Source organism: Narcine bancroftii, chromosome 3 (assembly GCF_036971445.1).
Source record: "Narcine bancroftii isolate sNarBan1 chromosome 3, sNarBan1.hap1, whole genome shotgun sequence".
Taxonomy (NCBI): Eukaryota; Metazoa; Chordata; class Chondrichthyes; order Torpediniformes; family Narcinidae; genus Narcine; species Narcine bancroftii.
In genome coordinates, this window is record NC_091471.1 from 24835355 (window position 1) to 24861050 (window position 25696).

The 25696-nt window shown below is 40.6% G+C and overlaps 1 protein-coding gene and 1 long non-coding RNA gene across 7 annotated transcripts in view; one reads left to right on the forward strand and one right to left on the reverse strand.

Annotated features, from left to right (window-relative positions):
• LOC138757012 (uncharacterized) overlaps positions 1 to 11833 on the reverse strand; it is a 35104-nt gene extending 23271 nt beyond the window's left edge. The window contains exons 1-2 of the long non-coding RNA XR_011353277.1: positions 11743 to 11833; positions 11284 to 11552 (exon numbers count right to left, since the gene is read on the reverse strand). This is a non-coding gene — a long non-coding RNA (uncharacterized lncRNA). The remainder of the gene's footprint in view (positions 1 to 11283; positions 11553 to 11742) is intronic.
• ptpra (protein tyrosine phosphatase receptor type A) overlaps positions 1 to 25696 on the forward strand; it is a 351147-nt gene that overhangs the window by 115397 nt on the left and 210054 nt on the right. The gene's annotated exons all lie outside the window — the stretch shown is intronic.

The window sequence follows — 25696 nt, forward strand, 5'->3', positions numbered from 1 at the left end:
TTTCCACATTTGCATTTTCAGAATTTGCTCACCCCACCCTTTTTAGATCTGCTCCATACATACAATTTCTTATTGACAATTCATTTCTGTTCTTTCTGCTGACAAAACCATGTCATTCGACTTCTCATCTTCACTTCATCATGGTCTATCCTTAGTTCTCTTTGCACCCCACCATCTCTGGTGATATAACTTCCAGTTTTCTCTCTCACTCCACAGATACTGCATTATCTGTTGATTATCTTCAGCTTCTAATGTGATTGTAAAGGTTAAAACCTTGTGCTTTTGATTCTTAGTTAATTTTGTGCTTGTCTCTTTATTGTTTGTAATGTTACCATAGTGACTATGACATAATGTCATAATATCCACACAGACTAAGAGCTTGCATCTCATTCTTTAATGAACTATGAAGAGAACATGAGCTCAATATAATTTTATTTGAATTCATCTTATTTTTTTAAAGTTGAATATCGTTATCTCTTTAAATACAGTATATGATTTGCTTATTCATCATTATGAAAATCTTAATTCAAAGTTATGCAAAATGTTTATCTGTTTTATCAATGAATTAAAGCTACATCTACAAAGTTTGATTTATTGGATTAATAAGATAATAATTCAGAATATCATTCCCATGTTTCCTTGAAGATGACATATTTTGAAATTAGAATATATTAGAACCTGGAAAGTGTCAGTTTAAAATTGAGCTAAAGTTTTGGAAGACACCTGTGACCTTAGAAAGCTAAGATACAGCAGAATCTGACAGGAAGCCCAGAAGAATGTGTTCTTAAAAGTTATAAACATAAGATTACAAAGCTTGTGTGCAGAACCACACAAAGACAATTCAGAGAAATTATTTTAAAGGGACCACACAAGGTAGAAATTTGTTTACAGTTCCCAGGAACCAGAAGAAGCCAGGTTGCAGTGTGAAGAACCCAAAATGGATAACAATAAGTCTCATCAGGCTAAAGACCTCAAGCAAACAGCTCCTCTCAAAGAGCTGACTGGTTGTGAGTTGAGTCAGCATGGCGACTGACAACACTTGGCAAGAGGTTGGAGCCAGCCACCATAGAAGTAGCAGCTTCAACTATCAAGCCAGAAGAGGACACCATCAAGGCACTGCAGGCCTCATTAGTTGACAAAGATTAGAGGAACTGGATAAATGTACATTGCAAAGTCCCATTGGTGCTATACCAAGCAAAACCACACAAAAAATAGAGACTCAATCAGCAGTATCTGAAAGTTCAGATGTGAATTCTGACGATAGTATTTCCAAGGTTATGAGCGCAGGAAGATCTTCAAAGTCTTCAAAGGCATCTAGAGCAAGTACAGCTTCACATGCTTCAAGCCTATCAGCTGTGCTTGCTAAAGTGCAACCAGACTGTGTGCACAACAACAGTGGTTACAGAAAAGATATGGTTTAGAAGATTTGGCAGCTGAAGTGAAGAATCTGAATCTAAGGATTGTTCCTTGAAACCTTTTCTTTCTCCTGTTACACGAGTTCAGAGGACCCCAAAACCTAGCAGCAAAAGAAATCCTCCAAGACAAATGGTTACTTAAACAAAAGTTGCTTTTAATTTTCTTTAAACATAAAACAGGATCAAACTTTAACATTACTATTAACCCCAACAACCACCTTCTTATTCTAAGTGCACCTGTATGTATTGCTTATATGTTCAGGAAAGTTCTTTGATTCACAGTCCAATCTCACTTCTCACTCCTTCAAGTTCATTGGTATCAGGCAATTCTTATACTGAGCACAGATTTTAACATTTATGAATTCTCACCAGACATACACCAACTGATTTCCTCCGATCAGCCACTTCAGGGTCTTGCCGAAGAAACTTGCCCTGTCATGGGTTTTCCAAATTATAACCTTTTCTTCCACAGAGTACTTTTTGTTTCCTTATTTCAGGTGAAACACTCTAGCCAGCCTTTTCCTTTTGTAAGGACTACAAGGGTTTTTCAACAGGCTGAACTCAGAACTCACCACCCATCTTTAAAATGGGGTTTTTCACAAGCTTCCAAAAGCCACTGCCGAAGTCAGTACCCCCTCCCCCTTCTCCTCCCCCTCTCTCTTAGAGAAAGCCAGTTTGGTTTTTTCCTCTCTGCAAAAACACATGACTGCTCTTAGAACAGCAAACTGTAAGTAGCCAGATTTCCAGCATTGGAATCAATTTCTGCCTGGCCATGTTACTTTCAAAATAATAGTCCATTTACTCCACAGCAACAGTCCAATTAACACCTACTTGTAAAGTCTCCACAGGCACTCTTCAAAGTTCTGTAAAGTCACTATGGACATGGTCTCTCTTTCATCAAAGCCCTTGCATTTTAAATGAGATGTCTTTTGTGAAATGTTACCACCGTTTTTGTGAAATGAACTACACACAATCTATCTCTTTTAAAAACATTTATATATAATATAAAATATAATATAACCCGTCACACTCCAGATGCTGCGTGACTTGTAAGTATTTCTGCCATGATGGATTTCTGTACAATGTGTGAATGTAAAAATATGTTGCAGATAAATTTTTGAAGTTCATCAATGCCCTTTTCTCTTAAATTAAGCAATTTTATTGGTAGTGCTCTTGTGCCTTTGTCAGAGACCATTTGAGTCCTGTTTAGTGTTGGTGTTTCATATGTGAAACTGTAATCTCAAAAGATTATGGCTCTATTTAAAGAGTAAGATCTTTCAAATTATATTTTTTAATTTCAATGTTTTAGTGATATTGGTGACTTAGATTTCAAAAATTTTTTTTTAACCAGTTACCCAGAATTGTCAATGACTACTACTCTAGTCTGTTAATTCATTGTTGGCCGAAGAGTTTTTATGTGTAGATTTTTCTGCAGGTAAGGTAGAAGGGAGAGGAAATTTAATGCTTTACCCTTACCTAAACAGGCACTTTGGTTGTTAAATCTAATAGATGATGAGCTGCTGCTGTTTGTACATGTTTGTGTATGGATGATCCTTTTGTAGAGTCTGAAAATGCTTTGTGTCTACATGAAAGATCCATCTCTATTTTGACTGGTTACATGTTAGGGATCCCACGGGGCTTTGAGGATGCTAGATTTTTATGGAAAGTTACATCATCCTTGAATTTTCATCATCCTTGAACTATTGTAGCTTGAAGTTGAGTAGTTGACTTAACAATCTAGTTTGGGCATGCAGGTGATGTGGCTTGTCCATTGGAGTTGGTTGAGCCTTGTCAGGGACGATGTTGACAATGGGTTATTTACTCTATGAAAGGATTTGGAGCATTTCATTTATTGTCATATACAGTCCTTAAATCTAGAGGTGCATATTTTCAAATTTGTATCTTGTGCTCTCCCGAAAAGGGGGAGGAGAGACTGATTTGTGTGGGATGGGATTTCATGGAGAAGCATTCTTCGTTGTGTTGAAGTGCCCATTGTAAATGGAACACATCGCTGAAATGCATGTTCACTTTGGTAAATCGTATATTGAATATTGGGTTTGAAGTTTTGGTCTTTAAACACATGAGGCTTGTCTTCTCGTACATGCAAGAGAAGAGGTGAAAAACGACTTGTACACTTTTGAAGAAAGGACTTTTTGCAAGTATGTTTTAAATTGATGTCAAGCATTTAGATAATCTTGATTTCAGAGTGGAGATGGTAAAGCATCAAGTTTTCTCTCCCTTCTGTTGAATAACCATTTGAGTTAGATTACAGTAACAGGCATCATGTGGTTGATTCAGAAAGATTAAATTACATGTACATAATTTTTGAACTTTAATGAAAATGTCATTTTATGATCACTCTTTCATAGGGGCCAATTTGCAAGAAAATTTGAGAAGTTGCTTAACAATTTTATTATTAAATTTGAATAAGATTATTCACGATTCTCATTGCCCAGAACTAAAAGTCTACTGCATCATTAGTTCCTCAATATTTTGATCTATATATCCATTCCAAGAATTGATTCCGTATGTTCTGTGAGCCAGTTTGATTTGTTCACTCTCCGTGTAGATTAAAGACTCCACAATTACAGTATTATTTCTGTTTTATGCACCACTAATTTGCTCATTGGTACCCTGACTTCCATGCCAACTGCTCGTCAAAGGCCTATAAATGACTTGGTGACTTCACTTTCCTCCTTTTTTGTGGCTATACTGAAATTTATCCTAATTCTGTGCCTCCATCAGCTAATCCAAGTTCCTTTCTAATCACTGTGCTGTCATTCTGAGGCAATTGTATTGGACAGGCAATTTCAAGCTTTGACGGCAATAATCAATAATTTGTTACAAATATGTTTTTCCTTAAGGCACAAAAATGCAACAGGAAAAGTTGATCAAGCAAGGATTATAAGAAAAATTAAAATGACATTAAATCTGTGGAAAAAGCTCACGTAATTGCAGAAGTAAAATGGGAGTGATTAGAATTTATTAAAGGAATAACAAGAAATTGATAAAAGTTAAATAGATGAGAATAAACCAGCAAGAAGAAAAAACATAATGCAAATAAAAGTATAGGATTAAAAAAAAAAGACGAGAGGACATAGACTCTGAAATCTCTTTGACTTGGCTTCGCGGACGAAGATTTATGGAGGGGTAAAAGTCCACGTCAGCTGCAGGCTCGTTTGTGGCTGACAAGTCCGATGCGGGACAGGCAGACACGGTTGCAGCGGCTGCAGGGAAAATTGGTTGGTTGGGGTTGGGTGTTGGGTTTTTCCTCCTTTGCCTTTTGTTAGTGAAGTGGGCTCTGCAGTCTTCTTCAAAGGAGGTTGCTGCCCGCCAAACTGTGAGCTCACTCTGAAATACTGGAATATTTATAATGGGGAATAATAAAGTGGCTGAAGAATGAAACAAATGTGTTTTGTCACCTTCATAGAGCATTCCAACCAAGCTGGCCCCATTTGCCTTCATTCACCCCATATCCCTCCAAATCTCTTTAGCTATATACCTGTCTAAATATCTTCTGATTATTGTATGTCCATACTTTTACCTACCACTTCTTCTCACAGCTCATTCCATATGGCCACTACCTTTTGTGTAAAGAAGGTTTGCCACAGGTACCTTTAAAATTTTGCCCCTGTTATCTTAAATCTGTGCTCTCTGATTTTAGATTTCCCTACTGTGTGAGTAAGGCTATGACTATTGGCTTTATCTATGCTCATTGGACAAGTCCCTCCTATGCTCCAGGGATCTCCTTAAAACTCAAGCCCTATATTCTCAAACTTTTCTGCACCCCTTCCAGCTAAAGATATTTTTTTCCTTCAGCTGGATGAACAAAACTGCACAATATTCCAAATACAGTTTCACCGGTATTTTACACAGTTTCAGTCTTGAGCCCTTCATCAAGGTAGGGCTTGAGCACTTCACCTTGATGATGGGCTCAAGCCAGAAACGTTGGTTATGTATCTTTATCTTTGCTACATTATGTAACTGGTTGACCAGCTGAGTTCCTCCAGCGTTGTGTTTTAAATTTATCCCATTAAATTTTGAATACATTTGTACTTGTCTGCTACTGTCTCAATTTTTGCACACTTTCTGATTGGCGTAGTTTGAGAAATAGTCCTATTTGAAACATTAACTGATAGGTAATTTCACCTGTACTATCTTAGCCTTGTTAAATTGTTCAGTCCTAAAGCATTGACTGACTTTTTACACCCCAGGACATGCTAGTCATGATCTTTATGATGTTTCAATGGCACATTTGTAACTGTTCACTGCCATTTTCCTATCCAACCTCATTCACATTGATTCCAATTACTTTGAGCTAAATGGAAAGGAATAACATGATGATTGCAAGATGAAGGCAGCTTTTTTTTTCTGTTGGTGCTCTCAGAATTTCACTTCCTTTAAAACTTTCAATTGCTTCACATCTTTTCTTATTGTGTTGTTATCCAGCTGCACTCCAGTTAACTTATAACCATAAAACAATTATAGCAGGCCATTTTGGCCCTTCTAGTCCGCACCAAACTAAGTACTCATCTCAAGTCCCACCTTCCTGCACCCTGCCCATAGCCTCTATTCACTTCCCATCCATATACCTATCCAATTTTTCCTTAAAGGATAAAATTGATCCTGATGCCACTATGTTCAGTGGTATTATTTTTATCTTTGTTTTGTGTTTGATTATTTGCTTAATTTGTTATAGTTTTCAGCAAAATGGATATTTTTTGTTAGTTTAAAAAATCTTCACTCTGACGCATAATATTTGAATTTCTATTGTTCAATAAAAATGAAATTTGTAAACGCCAGGTAAATTGGGCATCACCTTGATTATTTGGCAAAATCAATTTCATGTATATATTGATAACTTTTGAATGTTTTAATTGGTGACTTCTTTCCCTAATTTTACTTTTCTAGCTATTTTGAAGTTGTTATGAGCCCAGAGGACCCCCAAACCCAGCAGCAATAGATATTCACCAAGACAAATGATTACTTAAACAAAAGTTGCTCTTAATTATCTTTAAACATGAAAACCAAGTCAGACTTTAACTTAACTAACCTAACTTAACCTCCTTCTAATTCTAAGCGAATGTGTATGTAATGTGTGTGTGTAAGTTCAGAAAAGTTCTTTCGTTCACAGTCCAATCTCACTTCTCATTCCTCCAAGTTCACTGGTTGTAGGCAATACTTATACTGTACACAGAATTTAACATGTGTAAAATTCACCAGGCTTTGGTGCTTGAAAGGTAAATGGTTACCGTTCAGGAAGCTTGTCATTTTTTCAGAGAGAGATTTGTTGTTCCAGGACATCCACAACTGACTATTTTTTAATCAGCCACTCCAGTGTCTTGCTGATGAAACTTGCCCCTTCAGGTTTCTCCAGATGATAACCTTTCTTTCAGGTCACCACAGAGTTCGTTTTTGTTTCTCCTATTCCAAGTGAAACATTAGCCAGCCAGTCCTCTCCTCTTGCATGAACCATAAGGGCTTTGACCAGGCTGAACAAAGCACTTACAAACCCGTCTTCCAAATGGGGCTTTCCACAAGCTTGCCAGCTTGTCCTGTTCCAGTACTAGCTGGTTCTGCTGGCTGTAAAACTCTAGAAGTGCTCTCTGTCTGTCCGTCTCTTTCTCTGTCTCTCTTTGTCAGTCTGTCTGTCTTTCTCTCTCTCGCTTTCTCTCTCCCTCACTTTCTCTCTCCCTCGCTTTCTCTCTCCCTCGCTTTCTCTCTCCCTCGCTTTCTCTCTCCCTCGCTTTCTCTCTCCCTCTCTTTCTCCCTCGCTTTCTCTCTCTCGCTTTCTCTCTCACTTTCTCACTCTCGCTTTCTCTCTCTCGCTTTCTCTCTCTCTCTCTCTCGCTTTCTCTCTCGCTTTCTCTCTCTCTCGCTTTCTCTCTCGCTTTCTCTCTCTCGCTTTCTCTCTCTCGCTCTCTCGCTTTCTCTCGCTTTCTCTCTCTCTCGCTTTCTCTCTCTCTCGCTTTCTCTCTCGCTTTCTCTCTCTCTCACTTTCTCTCTCGCTTTCTCTCTCTCTCGCTTTCTCTCTCTCGCTTTCTCTCTCTCGCTTTCTCTCACTCGCTTTCTCTCTCTCGCTTTCTCTCTCTCGCTTTCTCTCTCTCGCTTTCTCTCTCTCGCTCTCTCTCTCTCTCGCTTTCTCTCTCTCTCTCTCGCTTTCTCTCTCTCTCGCTTTCTCTCTCGCTTTCTCTCTCTCGCTTTCTCTCTCTCACTTTCTCTCTCTCACTTTCTCTCTCTCGCTTTCTCTCTCTCTCGCTTTCTCTCTCTCTCTCACTTTCTCTCTCTTGCTTTCTCTCTCTCTCGCTTTCTCTCTCACTTTCTCTCTTGCTTTCTCTCTCTCGTTTTCTCTCTCTCGTTTTCTCTCTCTCGTTTTCTCTCTCTCTCTCACTTTCTCTCTCTCTCGCTTTCTCTCTCTCTCGCTTTCTTTCTCTTGCTTTCTCTCTCTCTCTCTCTCTCTCTCTCTCGCTTTTTCTTTCTTTCGCTTTCTGAGAAAAAGCCTGTTTGACTCTTTCTGCTTGCAAAATCACATGGCCCTCAGACCAACTCCAGACAATCTGCGGCTCCAACAAGATCTTTTATCCAATGCCTTTTCGAAACAACATCATTGTGGTTACTGTATTAGAAATGGCTTCTCTTTCAATTAATGTTACTTAATCTAAGTTAGTGGTGAGAGTGCTTCCTGATATTTTTAAAAAGATGAGATGTAATTTTAAATTTTACTTCCTTCTTTTGTAATAACCTGATTAATTCTTTCATTATATTATTTTATGAATTCTTATGGCCCTGCACAACCTTGTGCACCCAGTTATCTGGACCATCGTGAAGATGGTGGCCAGCAGATTCATTTGGCATGGCCTCTGCAACAGGTCTGTCAATGGGCCAAAACCTGCACACACTGCCAGTCGTCATAGATGCAAACACATATCAAAGTGCCCCCCGCCTCCCCACCACCCCCCAGCCCCGCCAGCCACTCGAGCTGGCATGACGGAGGTTCAATCATGTGCACATAAGCATTGTGGAACCCCTGCCGGTGTCATGGGGGGGGGGGCACAGTACCTGTTGACAATGGTAGACCGCCTCACAAGGCCACCCAGAGGCAATCCCACTGGTGGAAACCTCAACAGAGGCCTGCACTAGAGCCCTAATAAACACATGGGTGGCACACTTTGGAGTTTCCGAGCACCTAACATTTGACAGGGATGCACTATTCACCTCAGGGCTCTGGGTAGCCCTGGCCAGCTTACTGGGAACCCAGCTCCATCACACCACTGTATACCATCCCTAAGCCAACGGGTTGGTGGAGAGGTTCCATAGACACCTAAAGGCAGCCATGTTAGTGTGGCTCAAGAGACCAAATTGGGCTGATGATCTTGGGGATCCATACCGCACCAAAGGAGGATTTCAACGCTCGGCGGCGGAAATGTTGTATGGCGCACCCCTAGATATCCCTGGGGAATTCCTGGCTACTGCCAGGGACACGGATGGACCACCAGCAACATTCCTTTAGAGACTGAGGGAACGACTGGACACGCTGGCCCTGGCACAGCCCTCACCTCATGGCTAGCCCAAAACGTTCGTCTCTAGGGACCTGAAAAGCTGTATGTATGTCTTTGTAAGATGGGGAGCATACCTGACACTGCTTCACTGGCTGTTCGAGGGACCCTACCGGGTGATCAGTCACAATAGGACCATATGCGTGCTGGATATTGGCAGCAAGGAGGAGTCGTTTACTATTGACTGCCTCAAACTAGTACATTTGGACACCAGTCAACCAATCACTCCACCACCCCTGCGCCATAAAGGCAAGCCGCCCAAAACTAGAGATAGCATCTGGATTGCCAGTTCTGGGGGCGGGTGGGGTGGTTGTGTGGCAGCCCACTACCCGATAGGCATCCCAGCACACAAGATGCAGTCAAACGTGGTGATCCCACAAGGACCACGCCAGTTAAATGGCCTTTTTCCACAGGCTGCAGGCTGTGCAGCGGGAAATGACGAGCACTGGCGGGAACGCTGACCGATCGGCAGTCAGCAAGCCCTTGACGTCATTTCTGCCGGAAGAGGTGGGAGAACTAGGCCCAGTGTAAGAAGGCAGTATCAACTGTACTTATCATGTATGGGTATCTTACCTTTGCGCCCTGCTGTTACACGTGCTATAATGTAATTAAATACAAACCAGAGGATATGGGTTAAGGATGAAAGGGGAAATGATTAGGGGGAACATCTTTACACAGAGAGTGGAGTGACTCGTAGCAGTGTGGAACAAGCTGCCAGCTGAAGTGGTGAATGCAGGCTCAATATTAACATTTAAGAAGAATCTGGGCAGGTACATGGATGAAAGATGGACATGGATGGAAGAGATTTGGAGGGCTCTGGACTGGATGCAGGCTAGTGGGGTGAGGCAGAAAAATGGTTGGGCACATACTAGAAGAATCAAAGGGGGCGTATTTCTGTTGTGTAATGTTCTATTGTTCTATTCAGTTTTATGTTATAAGTTTGTTTTCAGCTCTTCCAAGTCTATTTTTAAAAAAAATATTATCAGATTTCCCTTAATTTCTTATCATATTGTAAATTAACTCTACTCATCACATCAAACAATATGTAAACCAGCCAATTTCCAAGTGAAGTACTCGAAAGTGTTGGAGAAAGTTGGCAGGTCACTCAGCATCCATTTGAAGTTAAAGATAATCAACATTTTGGGCCTGAGCCCTTCATTGGGAATCAAGAAATACAGATGGACACCTGAATAAAAAGGTGGGGGAGGAGGACAGGCTGATGGGTAAGAGGAGGATATAGATGAGAGGGTAAAAGAGAAAGAAGCAGAGAAGTGATTGGGTTAGAGGACCAAGATGGGTAGCTCCTGAAAGGAGAAGGAAGGGAAGGAGGTGGAAACTGGGAGAAGGATAGGGAAAGAAGGAGACAGGGAATGGGTAAACAGAAATTGGAGATGCCGAGACAGATGACCTCGATTTAGCAGTACATGGTGATGCATGGACAGGCATTTCAGTGTGGCAATGGTGTGTGGAATTGAAATGGTTGGCCACTGGGAGATCCTTACTGTTGCAACACACAGAGTGAAGGTCCTGAACAAAGTGATCTTTCAGTCTTGTCCAGTGTTCCCTATGTAGAGTAGGCTGCATTGGGAGTATCAGATGCAGTAAACGACCACCAGATTCACAAGTAAAGTGTTGCTTCATTTTGAAGGACTCTTACACTTCCTCCTTCGCTATTTGGAGCCCTAAACAGTCCTTTCAAGTGCAAGTGTAGCACTTCCTTGCAGTCACAAAGGTAGGTACCAAGGGGATGATTAGTGGGAAGAGATGAGGGAGTCCTGGAGGGAGTGATCCCCACGGAAAGTAGAGGAGGGAAAGATGTGTCTGGTGTTGGGATCCTATTGTAGTTGGGAGAAATTGTGAAGATTCCTGAGAAGGGCTCAGGCTCAAAATGTCAGTTATCTCTTTACATCCTATGGATTCTGCGCAAGCTATTTATTTTCTCCTGCACTTCTGTATATCGGACTCGACACCAACTTCTGCAGATTGTCTTGTTTGACTCTGCTTTAAGGACAATTTCACTTGGAAACATTCTACAATCTCAGCAGCCAAGCTGCTTTTGCCAATTTGATTTGCTCAGTTAAATTGAAAACCCAAGTCTAGGATAATTTTCTGACCTTTGGTTAAAGAAAATAGTCTTGTATTATTTCTCATTTAATATTGGAGTTGGGTGAGAGATGTGCAGGTGTGGCTCTATAAATTATTTGCACCAATGTTTATCTCATTACTTACTAGCTTTTCTCATTACCTTTTCTAATTTATTACATTTAGACAAAATTTATTAACTTCATGTTAATATATTAGAATATACCAACCTTGGTTATGATGTAATTGATTCTCTGTAATGAACAATAGATCAAACACATTTATTTCTTCGTACGATGAAGTCTTTAGAATATTTCATTCATTTTTCTCACTGATACACGGACATTGAAATTAAATGTCCTTTCCTGTTGCACTTTGGGGTATTATTACCCTAGTTGCTATTTGGCTTTATGGCCTTGAATTTTCTTTCTCAATTTAAGGCTCTGACATACGCAGGCAAAGATAAAGCAATGGCGCTCCCTGCTGACCTTGAAGAAAGCTGCGTATAAAGTTAAAGCATCATCTGTCTTAGGATTATTACTTTTCTAATAATATTGCTTGCTTTCAGGTGTCAGTTCAAGAAAATTCCTGGTACAAAGCCAAGGTGTTCAAGCTATCTGTGTAGCCAGCTATAAAAAGTGATTAGGAAGTAGAAAATCAATAAAGAAAAAGCACAATTTGAAATTTACCTTTGAAGTGTTGTATTGAATGCTAAATAAAGAATATGCTTGCAAGATTAAAATCTGAGTTGAACTATCAAAATACTTGTGAAATTTTTTTTAAAAATTGTTGAATTTCCTTCAAATATTTAGAAATACAATATAAAGACTGCCTTCGGAATGTTCCTCCCTTTTAAAATGCCCAATGTTCTAAACTGCCTCCCAGACAATGACTCATGTTTTGGGCCTCCTTCCACTCCACAGCCACACCCAGTGGTGGTTTGTCTTTCAAGTCCAGAAATTTCTGGATCATAGACGGACGAGAGGGGTGCGGAAGATTGCGGGCTGGGTGCAGGTCAAAGGGACTAGGGGAGAGAAGGTGTTTGGCATGGACTAGAAGGGCCGAACTGGCCTGTTTCCGTGCTGTAATTATTATATGGTTATTATATGGTTAAAGCATTCATGAATGATCCTCAACAATAAGGATCTTGCCAGGACTTAAGGCACTGAGTTAGTGGGAAAGGTTAAACAGGTTAGGACTTCGTTCTCTGGAGTACAGAAGAATGAAAGAGGATTTAATGGAGGTATACAAAATTATGAGGTGTATAGGTAGAGTAAATGTTGGCAGGTTTTTTTTCCACTGAGGTTAGGTGAGACAATAATAGAGGTCTTGGTTTAAGGTTGAATGGTGAAACATTGGGGGAAGTTCATGCAGAGAGTTGTGAGAACGCTGCCAGCTAAAATGCTGAATGCAGGCTCAATTTTGACATGAAAGATTTGAATAGGTACTTGGAGGGTGCAGGTCATGGGACTAAGCAGAATAATAAGTTTGGCTCAGACTAGATGAGTCAAAGGGCCTGTGCCTGTGCTGTAGTGTTCGATGGTACCCGTTTCAGCATTGCTGATTAAGTTGCTGACTTTTTCCATTTTTATTTTTAAAGACTTTGGTCAGGTACTCGTCTTGTTGCTCAGTGGTATTCCAGATGGTTGAATAAAAACACAAGTAACTGGAAATGTTCAAGAGATGAGTCAGTATCTCGTGGAGAGGAGAAGCCTGGATGTTAACTGCTTCTTTTTCTATCTTCACGGATATTGCCTGACTGGCTGAGAATTTCTAGTACTTCTTGTTTGAAATTTGGATATTAAACTTGTGTGGTTTTTGCTTTTTGTTTCGAGATGCTCTGTGATAGGATGTTCTTGTACATGTAATGACTATTTTTTATCCTTGTGGATAAAAATATGCTGTTTGTAGTAAACTGGTGCCAGGATAAAACTTCACTGAAAGCACAGTGATTTAAACATTAGATTTGAATGTCATTGTATTTTTATGGGTGCTTTAAATATATTTTACTTAATTCTATGTCAGTCATTTTCTGCCAGAAATATAGGACTAAGACTCTATTTTCTTGTCCTTGCCAATGGCAATTTGGTGATTACTGTTGTGCAACTTTGAGTTTGAATGTTATTCTCTTGAAAACCTTCATGAAGCAGTTATTAATAAGCAGAAAGTAATGACTCAATATTTGTGGACAAACCTGATGTTTTAATGGATGCATCTGTTTGTAGAAAACTGGTGAAGTTAAAGCAAAATTGCTTTTGAATACAAATTAAGAGTATTGCATCATCTTGATATATGTTTAATGTTTTCACAGTTTTTATCAGATTAGTAATTTTTCTTTTAATGAAATAGAGAATGTATTCTGTTTCTTGAAACAAAGCTTAGCGACTTTTTTTTTACATTAACAGAATTTGCTGACATATTATCTTATGACTCATTTCACAGGCATGAGAAAATTTTGTGTGGTGATTGTTTGTTATACTGGGAAATATAGATATTTTGTAAACTCCTTTAAAAATGAGTGACAAATTGGTTTAGATTTCTAGCTTAAGCAAGCTATGCAGCAGACCCATTGGCCCAAATTGTCCATGCTATCTACAGTATTTGCCTGGATTTCACCCATATCACTCAAAGCCTTTGCTATCCATATACCTGTCCAAATATCTTTAAAAGGTCGTAATTGTTGTAATGTCAATCAATCCATTACTTCCTTTAATTTCTCAATATATTACTTATTACTGGCACGTGTTCATTGCTGCTGCGCTAGTTATTTCCCACTTCTACTTGACCTTGAGAAGATGGGCAAGGCAAGCTAGATTAACATCCATTTGTTAACTCTTTCTTGGCCAGTCTCTCAATTTCCAATCTTCCAGAAGCACAAGATCATACAAAAATCAGCTGTCTACTTCAATCAACCAGATATGCACCAATTTTTTTCATCAATGCTGACACTGGAAAAAAAGTTGAATAAAGCTTTGATTTTCAAACTAATTTCAGTCTGCTTCAGATTTTATATAACCTGGCCTCCATAACTCTGGATTTGTTTGCAGTACAAAACTAGAGCATTCCTATGGAATCTTTCGTAAGCCGAAATAGCGTAAAGCGAAGAAGCAATTGCCATTGATTCCTATGATAACATTTTTTTGAGCATTCTCAGACCCCAAAAAAACCCCACCAAATAACATATAAAATCTAAAATAACACTACCATAAAGTCAAAGCAGGAATGATATAAATACACAGCCTATATGAGGTAGAAATAACGTATGTACAGAGTGGTTTTACTCAGAATCAGAAAGTCAGCGAGTTTTGACAGGTTCTCTAGCCGCCCTGTGACAGCCTGCTAGCTGTGCTCTGACGGTCCCGCTGGCCATTCTGTGACAACCCCAACAATTGCTTTTTCAGAACAGTGAAAATCTTTTTGTCAAAGTGAATTTGTGTAAAGTGAGTATTCGTAAAGTAGGATGTACATCCATTTCTGTAGTCCTTGCTCATTGATTATCCCTAGTCTTTGTTCTTCAAGATTTAAGATTCTTTTATTGACATGTAATGAAACAGAAAAAAAATTACATGAAATGTCATTTCATCTACCATAAGGCAGACAAAGATTTGCCATCAGCAGAAATTGCCTGGCACCCTTACAGTTAGTAAAAGAGAGGCAAAAGAAAGTCGGTTCCCCCAGAGTCAGTGTCCATGGATTCACCTCTAGTGCTCCCACAGTATCTGCAACCACACAGTCCAAACCATCAGCAATTTGAGCTCCAAATCCAAATCCAAACATCTGACAAATAAGGAAGCCCTCAGCACCCTCTCACATCTCGAATCCGATACCTGGTACCCTTTTTGCCAGCCTCGAGCCTGCTTCCAGCAGTCTGCAGTCTAGTGTGAGTCCCTTGCCTGCAGATGCCTGCTTGGGTTCTTCACATTGAGTTGGCAACAGCTCACTGCCTGTGTGTTTTTCAGCCTCAGAGCCTCTCACTCTTCTGCCACGTTGGTCACTGTCCCATGGGTCACTCCCCTGCTTCACCTTCTCAAAAGGGATGGGAGGGGGGAAATAGTCTCCCTGTTTTCTGGTGCCCCCTGCACCATTCCCTTCCTCGGAGTCTGCAACCCCTTGAGGCTGCCATCTTGGGCCCAGATCCAATGGTTGCAGAATTTTAAAATAAACCTCCGACGGCTCCTTTAATAGCCCATTTAAAGCCTGTATGGAACCAACAGCATTCGGTCTGGTCAATGGGGCAGTGCTGTGTCTCCGCGGGTCCACACCAGCAAGCAGCACTGCTATTACAGCAGCTCTGGCACCGCCACCATTTTCTTTATTTTTTCAGCCATTCCTGGCTTTTCCTTCTGAAAACTATCAGTTCTGGAATTATCTTCTGAGAATTTGTAGTGTTTGGACCATTGTTTCATCCTCTGCCTTACTCTTTATAACCCTTGCGGCTGGATGTGATATTTTATATGATGAAGTTTATGTAAGGGCGGCATGGTGAGCAAAACGCCTTTACAGCATTAGCGATGAGGTCCAGGGTTTGAATCCCATGCTGTCTGTAAGGAGTTTGTATGTTCTCTCCATGTCTGCATGGGTTTTCCCCAAGGACTCAGATTTCTTACACTGTTCAAAACATTGGTTAACTCGGTGTAATTGGGCAGCATGGTCTTGAAGTAGCCTGTTACCATGCTGTATGTCAACATTTAAATCTTCCTGGTATTGGAGGAACTTAGTGGGTCAGGCAGCATCCATGGAGGTAAATAGTTGTGTTGGCTGTCTAACCCACTCAGTTCCTCCAGCAGTTTTTGCTCAACATCTACAACCCTATTTGTCTCATTTGCCTTGGCATTACTGAAAATTCTTCCAGAAGATTGATCTTACAAGACAAATGAAATGATCCAATTGTAATGAGAAAGCAAATGTCAGAATTCGTTTTGTATTTTCAACTAACATTGTTCCATTTAAAATAGTGGTTCTCAACCTTTTTCTTTCCACTCACATGCTACTTTAAGTCTTCCCGATGCCATAGGATCTCTGTGATTAGTAAGGGGTAACTTAAGGTGGCATATGAGTGGAAATAAAAGGTTTGAAAACCACTGTTTTAATTGTACCTAATGGAGTCGTTATGTGCCCGGTTTCATAACTCCAAAGGAAATGGGTCAATGTCTATTTTTCTCAAGCAAAATATTTCAGTAACAATTGGGTCTCGAGCTGTGATTTTCAACCTTCCCTTCCCACTCACATCCCACCTTAAGCAATCCTTTACTAATCACAGAGCACCAATGGCATAGGAATTACTTAAAGTGGTACGTGAGTGGAAAGAAAAAGGTTGAGAACCACTGATTTAAAGGTTCAAAGTTGAGATTTATTTTCAGAGTACGTGCATGTCATCACATGCAACCCTGAGATTCATTTTCCTGCGGGCCTGGCAGAATTTCTGCTTGTCAGTAGTGCAAAAAATTACTCACTTTTATATAGTATATTTTCTAATGTAAACAAGAAGAAAGTGCAATACAAAAAATAAATATTCAATAATCAATAAAATGCAAAATCAAGAGTCTGTAAATGAGTCTCTTGAGTTTGTTGCTGAGGAGTCTAATTGTGGAATGGGTAGCAACTATTCTTGAACCTGGTGATAATAGTCTTGTGGCACCTATACCTCTTTCCTGATGGCAGCAGCGAGAACAGAACATGTCCTGGGTGGCTTTCATCCTTGAGGATTTCTGCTGCTCTCTGGCAGCAGTGTTCCCTGTAGATTTTCTCGATGGTGGGGATTCCTTGGGTATTGGTGCCCCCATACCACCTGTGATGCAGCCGGTCAGCACGCTTTCCACTGTCCATCTGTAGAGGTTTGCCAAGGTTTACGATGTCATACCAAATGTCCTGACATGCTTTCACATTAGTGTGTTTGGTTCAGGAAAAAGTCCTCCAAAATTGTGACTCCCAGAAGTTTACATTTGCTCACCCTCTCTACCTCTGATCCCCAAATGATCTGGATTGTACAGGTCTAAAATTACTGAGAAACAGAGTTGGATCTAACCTCACAAATATTACTCACTAGAGCCAGGAAAGTCACTGCTTCAAGTTTATATCATATTTGTAATGCGTTTAAAATGACCAGGTTTCTTCCCTATTTACATTTGTAGTGTGAATATACCCCAAATCCTGGAATGTAATTTAAATTAATAAATAACATAGTGTGGCGGCGCACAGCCTCATGGCGAACTGGCCCCGCTTATATCGCCACATGGCGGGTCAGAGGTTTCTCTCTGACTCCAGCATCCCTTCCAGCGCGGACCCTGGGCAGTGATTATGATGTCATAATGTACCAGGTGACTGAGCTCCTGCCGCCCTTAAAGGGGCATCCTGAATATGAATAAAAAGTTATTAACGACCCTCAACGTGGTGGTCGTGTTTCTCCCACTGCTCACACCAGGTGACTGAGCTCCTGCTGCCCTTATAGGGATCTGGTGAATTAGAATAAAACCTTCGTTAACGACCCTCAACGTGGTGGCCGTGTTTCTCCCACTGCTCACACCAGGTGACTGAGCTCCTGCTGCCCTTATAGGGATGCGCTGAATTTGAATAAAATGTCATTAACGACCCTCAACATGGTGGCCGTGTTTCTCCCACTGCTCACACCCCCACAGTGGCTTTTAAGAATTTATTAACCTTTCTGGAGGTAGAAAAATATTCTTGTGCATTTCAAAAATCCAAGATTACCTATCTTTTTTCCCCATGTATGTGGTGACTGAAACTGAAAAATTATGTTCTGATATTCTGTGGAGTACTTAATTTAGATTTTCAGATTTATTGTCCGATTGCATGCAACCCTGAGATTCTTTTTCCTGTGGGCAAGGCAGAATTACCACGTTTTGGTAGTGCAAAAAGAAAACTGCGCACAATGTAAGCATGAAAACAAATTAAACAAACTGCAATACATAGAGAACAGTAATCAAAATGCAAATGTAAGTGTCCTTAAATGAATCCCTGGTTGAGTTTGTTGTTTTGTTTTGGTTTTGATGGTAAAACTTTTTATTCTAGTTTCTTTTTCATGACCATTAACAGGGACACAGGAGCATTCTCCACTTTAAACAAACCCAAACTGTGAGCAGAGGCAATTCCTGATCTTATTTGGTATAGGAGCAATTTTTTCGATTACTAATGCTTGATATCAACTAGTCTCCCTGCTTCTATGCAAAAGGCATATACAGTACCAACAATTAACATTTCCACCTTGATGCATTAATATACTTTAAAAAAAAATCAGCCATTTCATTTTCTATTCCACCTTACACGGGGTGCCCTTTGTGGGAATTAACAGTGATATTTGTTTTTAGGCACAAATCTGTTAGTTTCTGGAATAGGGGAAAGTGTTCCAAGGCTGCAGTGCTCCACAGCATCAAACTTGTACTGAAAGGTTTAATGAAAAACATCACTCATGGCACTCGTGTTTCAGTCGTGTAACTTTTTTCACAGATTTTCTCTTATTACTAACAAAGGCAAATAAACTAAAATTTCAAATTAGCATTTTTTTTTAAATTTTTTTTAAAATTTTTTTATTTTTCACACCATAAATCACATTAGCCATGATATACACTATTTCTTTTTCACACATATACAGTGACTTTTTCTCCCCCCCCCCCCCCCTTTCCTCCCAAACCACCCCCCCACCCCCCCCTCTCATCCATTTTAGGTATACAATCTAGGTTGCATTAAGCCAGTCAGACAATGTTGTCATTCAACAAAATTACACCAGAAATTCTACTGAGTCCATTCTTTTCTTTCCTTCTCCTTCCATCAACTTAGGTAATGTTTGTCCCCGGTAGGTTTTCGCTATTGTATTTAATGTAAGGCTCCTATACTTGTTCGAATATTTCAATATTATTTTTTAACCTATATGTTATTTTTTCTAATGGAATACATTTATTCATTTAAATTTAGTAGTTTCTTCCTTTTAATTTGGTTATGTATTCCATTAATATTTAAAGACATATAGTTCAGCGAAGCCCTTTTATATTTTGTTTATCTTCTCTTTCCGTTTTTCCATCATTACCTTTCCTCCTTTTCCATTTCTGTTTTCTTATTTTCAACTCTTTATAAGACAACATTCCTACAACATCCAACATTTTCCTTATTCTCCTATTTCTATCTTATTTATCCCCAATCTCCCCTTCACCTCCTGAGTTGTCCTTTATCCCTTGTCGGACAACCACATCTCCCCTCTCCATTTGGATTTGCGAATCCACTCGCAAGCGTCAACTGATTTTGCAGTGACCGCTATTTCCCCCCACCCCGCCTCCCCCAGAAAAGATTTCACTTTTCATATGTCACAAAGGTCACTCTTTTAATTCCCTCCTTATTCTCTCTATTCCATTACCTTCCCTTATTAATTCTTGTCTATACTATCTATATTTTCCTCTAAGTACAGATACATTCATGTATGCTCATTGTCTCTATTCACTCTTCTACCTCTTTACCCGCATACATATCAATCGTGATCATTTTTACTCTCATTACCCGTCTTCATCCCTCAGTCTATTTTTGTCTTTACCCACATACATATCAATCGTGATCATTTTAACTCTCATTACCCGTCTTCCTCCCTCAGTCTATTTTTGTAATTGTTCTGCAAATTTTCGTGCTTCTTCTGGATCCGAGAATAGTCTGTTTTGTTGTCCTGGAATAAATATTTTCAATACCGCTGGATGCTTTAGTATAAATTTATACCCTTTCTTCCATAAAATCGCCTTTGCTGTATTGAACTCTTTTCTCTTCTTTAGGAGTTCAAAACTTATATCTGGATAAATGAAGATTTTTTGCCCTTTATACTCCAGTGGTTTGTTGCCCTCTCTTACTTTTTCCATTGTCTTCTCCAGTACCTTTTCTCTTGTAGTATATCTTAGGAATTTTACTACAATAGATCTTGGTTTTTGTTGTGGTTGTGGTTTAGAGGCCAATACTCTATGTGCCCTTTCTATTTCCATTTCTTGCTGTAGTTCTGGACATCCTAGGGTCTTAGGGATCCACTCTTTTATAAACTCCCTCATATTCTTGCCTTCTTCATCTTCCTTAAGGCCCACTATCTTTATGTTATTTCTTCTGTTATGGTTTTCCATTGTATCTATTTTTTGAGCTAGTAGTTCTTGTGTCCCTTTAGTTTTTTTATTAGATTTCTCCAATTTCTTTTTTAAGTCTTCTACCTCCATTTCTGCTGCTACTGCCCGCTCTTCCATCTTGTCCATTTTCTTTCCCATTTCTGTTAAGGTCATATCTATTTTATTCACTTTCTCTTCTGTGTTGTTTATTCTTCTTCTTAAATCATTGAATTCCTGTGTTTGCCATTCTTTAAATGACTCCATGTATCCTCTAACAAGAGCAAGTATATCCTTTACCTTGCCTTTCCCTTTATCTATTTCACTGTATTCTTCCTCTTCTTCTTCCTCTGGGTTGGCCATCTGTTGTTTCTTTGGTGCCCTTTCCTCCTCTTCTTTCTTGTTTCTATTGTCTTCTGTGGTCTCTTCTTGCTGCAGGTGTCCTGCAGCTGTCGTTGCCGGCTGTGGAGATCGACTCCCCAGCTGGTCTCCCCTCCCGTCGGTGTGTTTTTTTTCATGCGCAGTTGTGCACTTTTACTCGGCTCTGCGAGCCATTTTTGTAGTCCATTATTTATCGACCTGAGGGAGCGGGTTTCTCTCTCCGCAGCGGGCCTCTTCGGACAGGTAAGGCCTTCACCTTTTTCCTCCTTTGTCTTCTCTTCCTCTCTTCTTACCGTTGCTTTCGATTTTTCTTTTTTTGTCGCCATCTTCTTTCCACCTTTATACTCACTTTCCTGTAACTTTTATTTCTGTGCCTTTGTGTTTTCTTTTGTTTTTCCCGACTTTTCTGGAGAGGGCTGGAGTTCACCGTCCGGCCACTACTCCATCACGTGACTCCTCCCCCCTCAAATTAGCATTGATGTAAGTTTGTTGTTGAGGAATCTAATAGTGGAGGAGTAAGAACTGTTCCTGAACCTGGTGGTACGAGACTTGTGGCACCTATACCTCTTTTCTGATGGCAGCAGCGAGAACAGAGCATGTGCCTGGTGGTGTGGATCCTTGAGTATTGCTGCTGCTCTCCAACAGCAGCGTTCGCTGTTGATGTTCTAGATGGTGCAGAGGGATTTGCGTGTGATATTCTGGGCTGTGTCCTTTTGCAGGGGTTTCCACTTGGGATTTTAAAAAAATTTAGACATACAGCCCACTTACCACTGATTGCCACTCCAAAAAACACTCTTGCACCCAAACTCTGCTTTCATTTGGTTAACCATGCTAATTCATCACCCCCCAATTCCATGCCTTCTTCTGGATAAGTTATTTTAATTCAGCATTTTATCGAACACCTTCTGAAAATCCAGGTAAACAATTTCTACCTGCTTCCCTCTATCTATTGTACTCATTCTATCCTCAAAGAACTCCAGTAAATCTGTCAAACAGGAGCTGCCTTTGCCAAAGCCATGCTGCGTCTGCCTGATGGATCCATTTCACTCTGGATGTCTTGCTATTTTAAAAAATATTATATGGAAGCAGGTTATTTTGGCCCATTAGCCCATGCTGCCCAATTACACTGATTGACCTACACCCCCAGTATGTTTTGAAGCCGGAGCTTCTGGAAAAAACCCATGCAGTCAAAGGTTCCATTATTGTCAAGTAATACTACATTTAGAACATAACATAAGAATGAAAGAAATAGGAACAGGAGTAGCCCATCCGACCCGCCGAGCCTGCTCCACCATTCAATAAGATCATGGCTGATCTAATAATTGACTCAACTCCACTTATCTTCCTTTTCACCATATCCTTTAATTCCTTTTATGTGTAAAAAAAAAGATCTGACTGAACCTTAAATATGTTTAATGAAGTAGCCTCAACTGCTTCCCTGGGCAGAGAAATCTGCAGATTCACTACTCTGGGAGAAGGAGTATTTCTTCATCTACGTCTTCATTCTTCTCCCCTGAATCTTGACGTTGTGTCCCTTAGTTCTGGTCTCACCTACCAGTGAAATCAATTTTCCTGCCTCTGTCTTATCTATCCCTTTCATAATTTTATAGGTTTCTATAAGATCTCCTTTTACTCTTCTGATTCGAGTGAGTATAATCCCAGGTGATTTAGTCTCTCCTCGTAGCTCAACCCCCTAATCTCCAGGATCAACCTGGTGAACCTCCTCTGGACTGCCTCCAAGGCCAGTATATCCTTCCTCAAGTATGGAGACCAGAACAGCACACAGTACTCCAGGAGCGGCCTCACAAGTACCTTGTATAGTTGCAGCTTGACCTCCCTGCTCTTGAATTCAGTTCCTCTAGTGATGAAAGCCAACATTCCATTTGCATTCTTAATAACCTGTTGCAGCTGCAACCCAACTTTTTGTGATTCATGCACAAGCACTCCCAAGTCCTGCACTACAGCATGCTGCAGTCTTTCACCATTTAAATAATAATCTGCTCTTCTATTTTTCCTACCAAAGTGTATGACCTCACATTTACTAACTTTGTACTCCATCTGCCAGACCTTTGCCCACTCACCTAACTTAACTATAGCCTTCTGCAGCCTCTCCACATCCTCTGTACAATTTGCTTTTCCACTCATTCTCAAACTTGGCTACACTACACTCTGTCCCCTCTTCCAAATCTTCAATGTAAATGGTGAACAGCAGCGGGCCCAGCACCACTGTCTGCTATCCTAACTCTTTGCCTTCTGTTAGTTAACCAATCATCAACGAATGCCAATATACTTCCCCTGACTCCATTCATCTGTATCTGTATCTTATTGATAAATCTATTGTGCTGTATGTTATCAAGCACCTTCTGTAAATCAAAATATACAACATCAACCTGTTCCTCTCTACCTACCGCACCCATTATATGCTCAAAGAACTCCAGAAAGTTTGTAAAACAAGACCTGCCCTTTCTGAATCCATGCTGCGTCTGCCTTACGGAACCCCTTTGTTCTAAATGTCTTGCTATTTGATCCTTAATGACAGCTTCAAGCATTTTCCCGACTACAGATGTTAAGCTAACTGGCTGATAATTACCCATCTTCTGCCTACATGCCTTTTAAAAAAAGTGGCGTGACATTTGCTATCTTCCAATCTGCCGGGACCTGCCCAGAATCCAGAGAATTTTGGTAAATGATTATAACTCCCGCCATTTCCTTCTGTACACTGGGATGCATCCCATCAGGACCAGGAGATTTGTCCGCCTTCAGTCCCATTAGTTGGCTCATCACTATCTCTTGTAACAATTATGTTATTGAGGCTTTCACCTCCCTAACACCACTTTTTGGCAAGCTGGATGTGTCTTCCACTGTGAAAACTGTTCAATGTCTCACCCATTTCTTCAGTTCTCAACATCATTTTCCCTTTCTCAGCTTCCAAGGGACCTATGTTGATGATAGCCACCCTCTTTCCTTTCATATATTTATAAAATCTTTTGCTAACTGTTATATTTTGTGCTAGTTTACCTTCATAATCCTTCCCTTTCTTTATTTCTCGTTTAGTTGTTCTTTGTTGCCTTTTAAAGTTTTCCCAATCCTTCAGTTTCCCACTACTCTTGGTGACTTTGTACACATGAGCTTTTAATTTTACACTTCCTTAGTTAACCAAAGTTGGCTCTTCCCTCTCTTTGTGCCCTTATTTTTTAGTGGGAATATGCTCTGTGAAAAATTTCTTTGAAAGTCTTCCACTGTTCCTTAACCTCTTCCTTGATGGTCGTGGGTCAAAGATACTGTACTGGATGGAAATGGTCTTCTATAATTGTTTGAATCCCATTTAAGCAATGCCCCAGTTAATGTCATCAATAGAGGAAAGTGAGATTTCAGTGATCTTCTCGGCTGTTTTGATGGACTTCCGGTCCACTCCTTTTCTGCTGCCAGACCACACAATGATGCAGTGAGACAGGACACTCTCATTTGTGATCCTTTAAAAAGTTGTCAAGATTGGGGCTGGTAAGCCTTGCCTTCCTCAACTTCCTTAGAAAGTGTTCTGCTGCATCTTCTTCTCTAATGAGGAGGTTGATGATCCACTCATGACAGAACTGTTGATGTGTAGTGGAGAATGGTTGACCTTGGTCCTCAATCATCTCCTTTGTCTTGTTCGTGTTGAGACTTGGATTGTTGTTCTTCCAACCTCTTCTTTGTAACCTGACTCATTATTGTTGCGATGAGACAAACTACTGTTATATCAACACAATTGTGATTAGACTCTTAGAACTGAAACTGGCAATGCAGTCATGAATGAGCAGCGCAAACAGAACTGGGTTGAGTGCACAGCCCTGAGATACTCCAGTGCTCAGTGTGATGGGACTTGACGTTTTGCTACTAACTCACTGACTGTCTTGTCGTCTTTCAGTCAAGAAGTCAAAATTCAGTTGACTTGATGCATTCCATTGCCAATAGCTCAAAGCACTTAATGATGTTAGAGGTCAGTGCCATTGTGAGAGTCATTTATTACAGTGATGTCACTCACTTTAGCATTGGGATAATGATAGCTGCCCTGAATCCTGCGGGGACAGTGGAATGCTGTAGTGAGATGTTGAAGATGTCCATTAGGACCTCCATCAGCTGGGCCACTCTCTCCTTCAGCACCCAACCATGTTACTTGGACATACTGCTTTGCAGCAAATTAGTCTGGACAGACAGACAGGGAGACTGAGGGCAGGTGTTGCACTCAAGTGGATCAGTCAGCAGCTGCAGGCTGGAAGAAGCCTGAGGTAAAGAATCTGTGGGTCACTGACCTTGACTGTCACAAAGCAATTCTTGCCCTACTCTAGAATCTGCATGCAACCTGATGATGATCACCTTCTAACCTAAGTGATTGCTGTTTATTTAGGCAGACTTGAAAAACTGGCTTCTAAACATGGTGTTAAACAGGAAAATCTACAGATGCTGTGATGTTCAATACACAAAAGTGCTGTAGAAACTCAGTAATATCCATAGGAAACAAAAGTATATAAATGACATTTCAGGCCTGAGCCCTTCGTCGGGGTATGAACAGAAAGACAGGTACCTGAATAAAAAGATGGCAGGAGGAGGAAAGAAGACGCAGGATCCCCTTGGCCTCACAGGCCAACAGGCAAGAGGTCATAGTTGGATGTGGGTGGGAGAGCTGGAGAAAAAAGCTGAGCTGATAGGGAAAGGGAAGGGGATACAGAACTGGAGGAAAGGAGACAGATGGCCCTTTTATAGAGTAAAAAAATGCAAATTTTTCGCCCTGAGGTTGCAGAATCTATCCTCGGAAATGCTCCTTGACTGGCTCTGAGCCACCAACTCCAATCCCTCTTCGACCTAGTGTCAGCAGCGGAGTGCAGAGCTCCACCATGCATCATAAACATACTGCTGCTGCAAACAACTGGCTAGGGGTGGGCTGATGACGTCGTGGTGATGTTGTCAGCCTGAAACACAGGAGTGAGGTTTTTAAAATACCGACAGCATGCAGGATTTCTAAGACTGGCTGCAAACATCACAATCAACTTTCCTACCTGCTTTGGGGTCGCCATTCTCCACTAAAGGGCTCTTTCCGCGCATGACATCCACTCCGTGGGTGGCGCCATGGCACCAGTCACATCACCTCAATCGGCTCTGGAGGACACTACGAGCACTGGTCTTCATAAATGCGGTGCACAAGAGC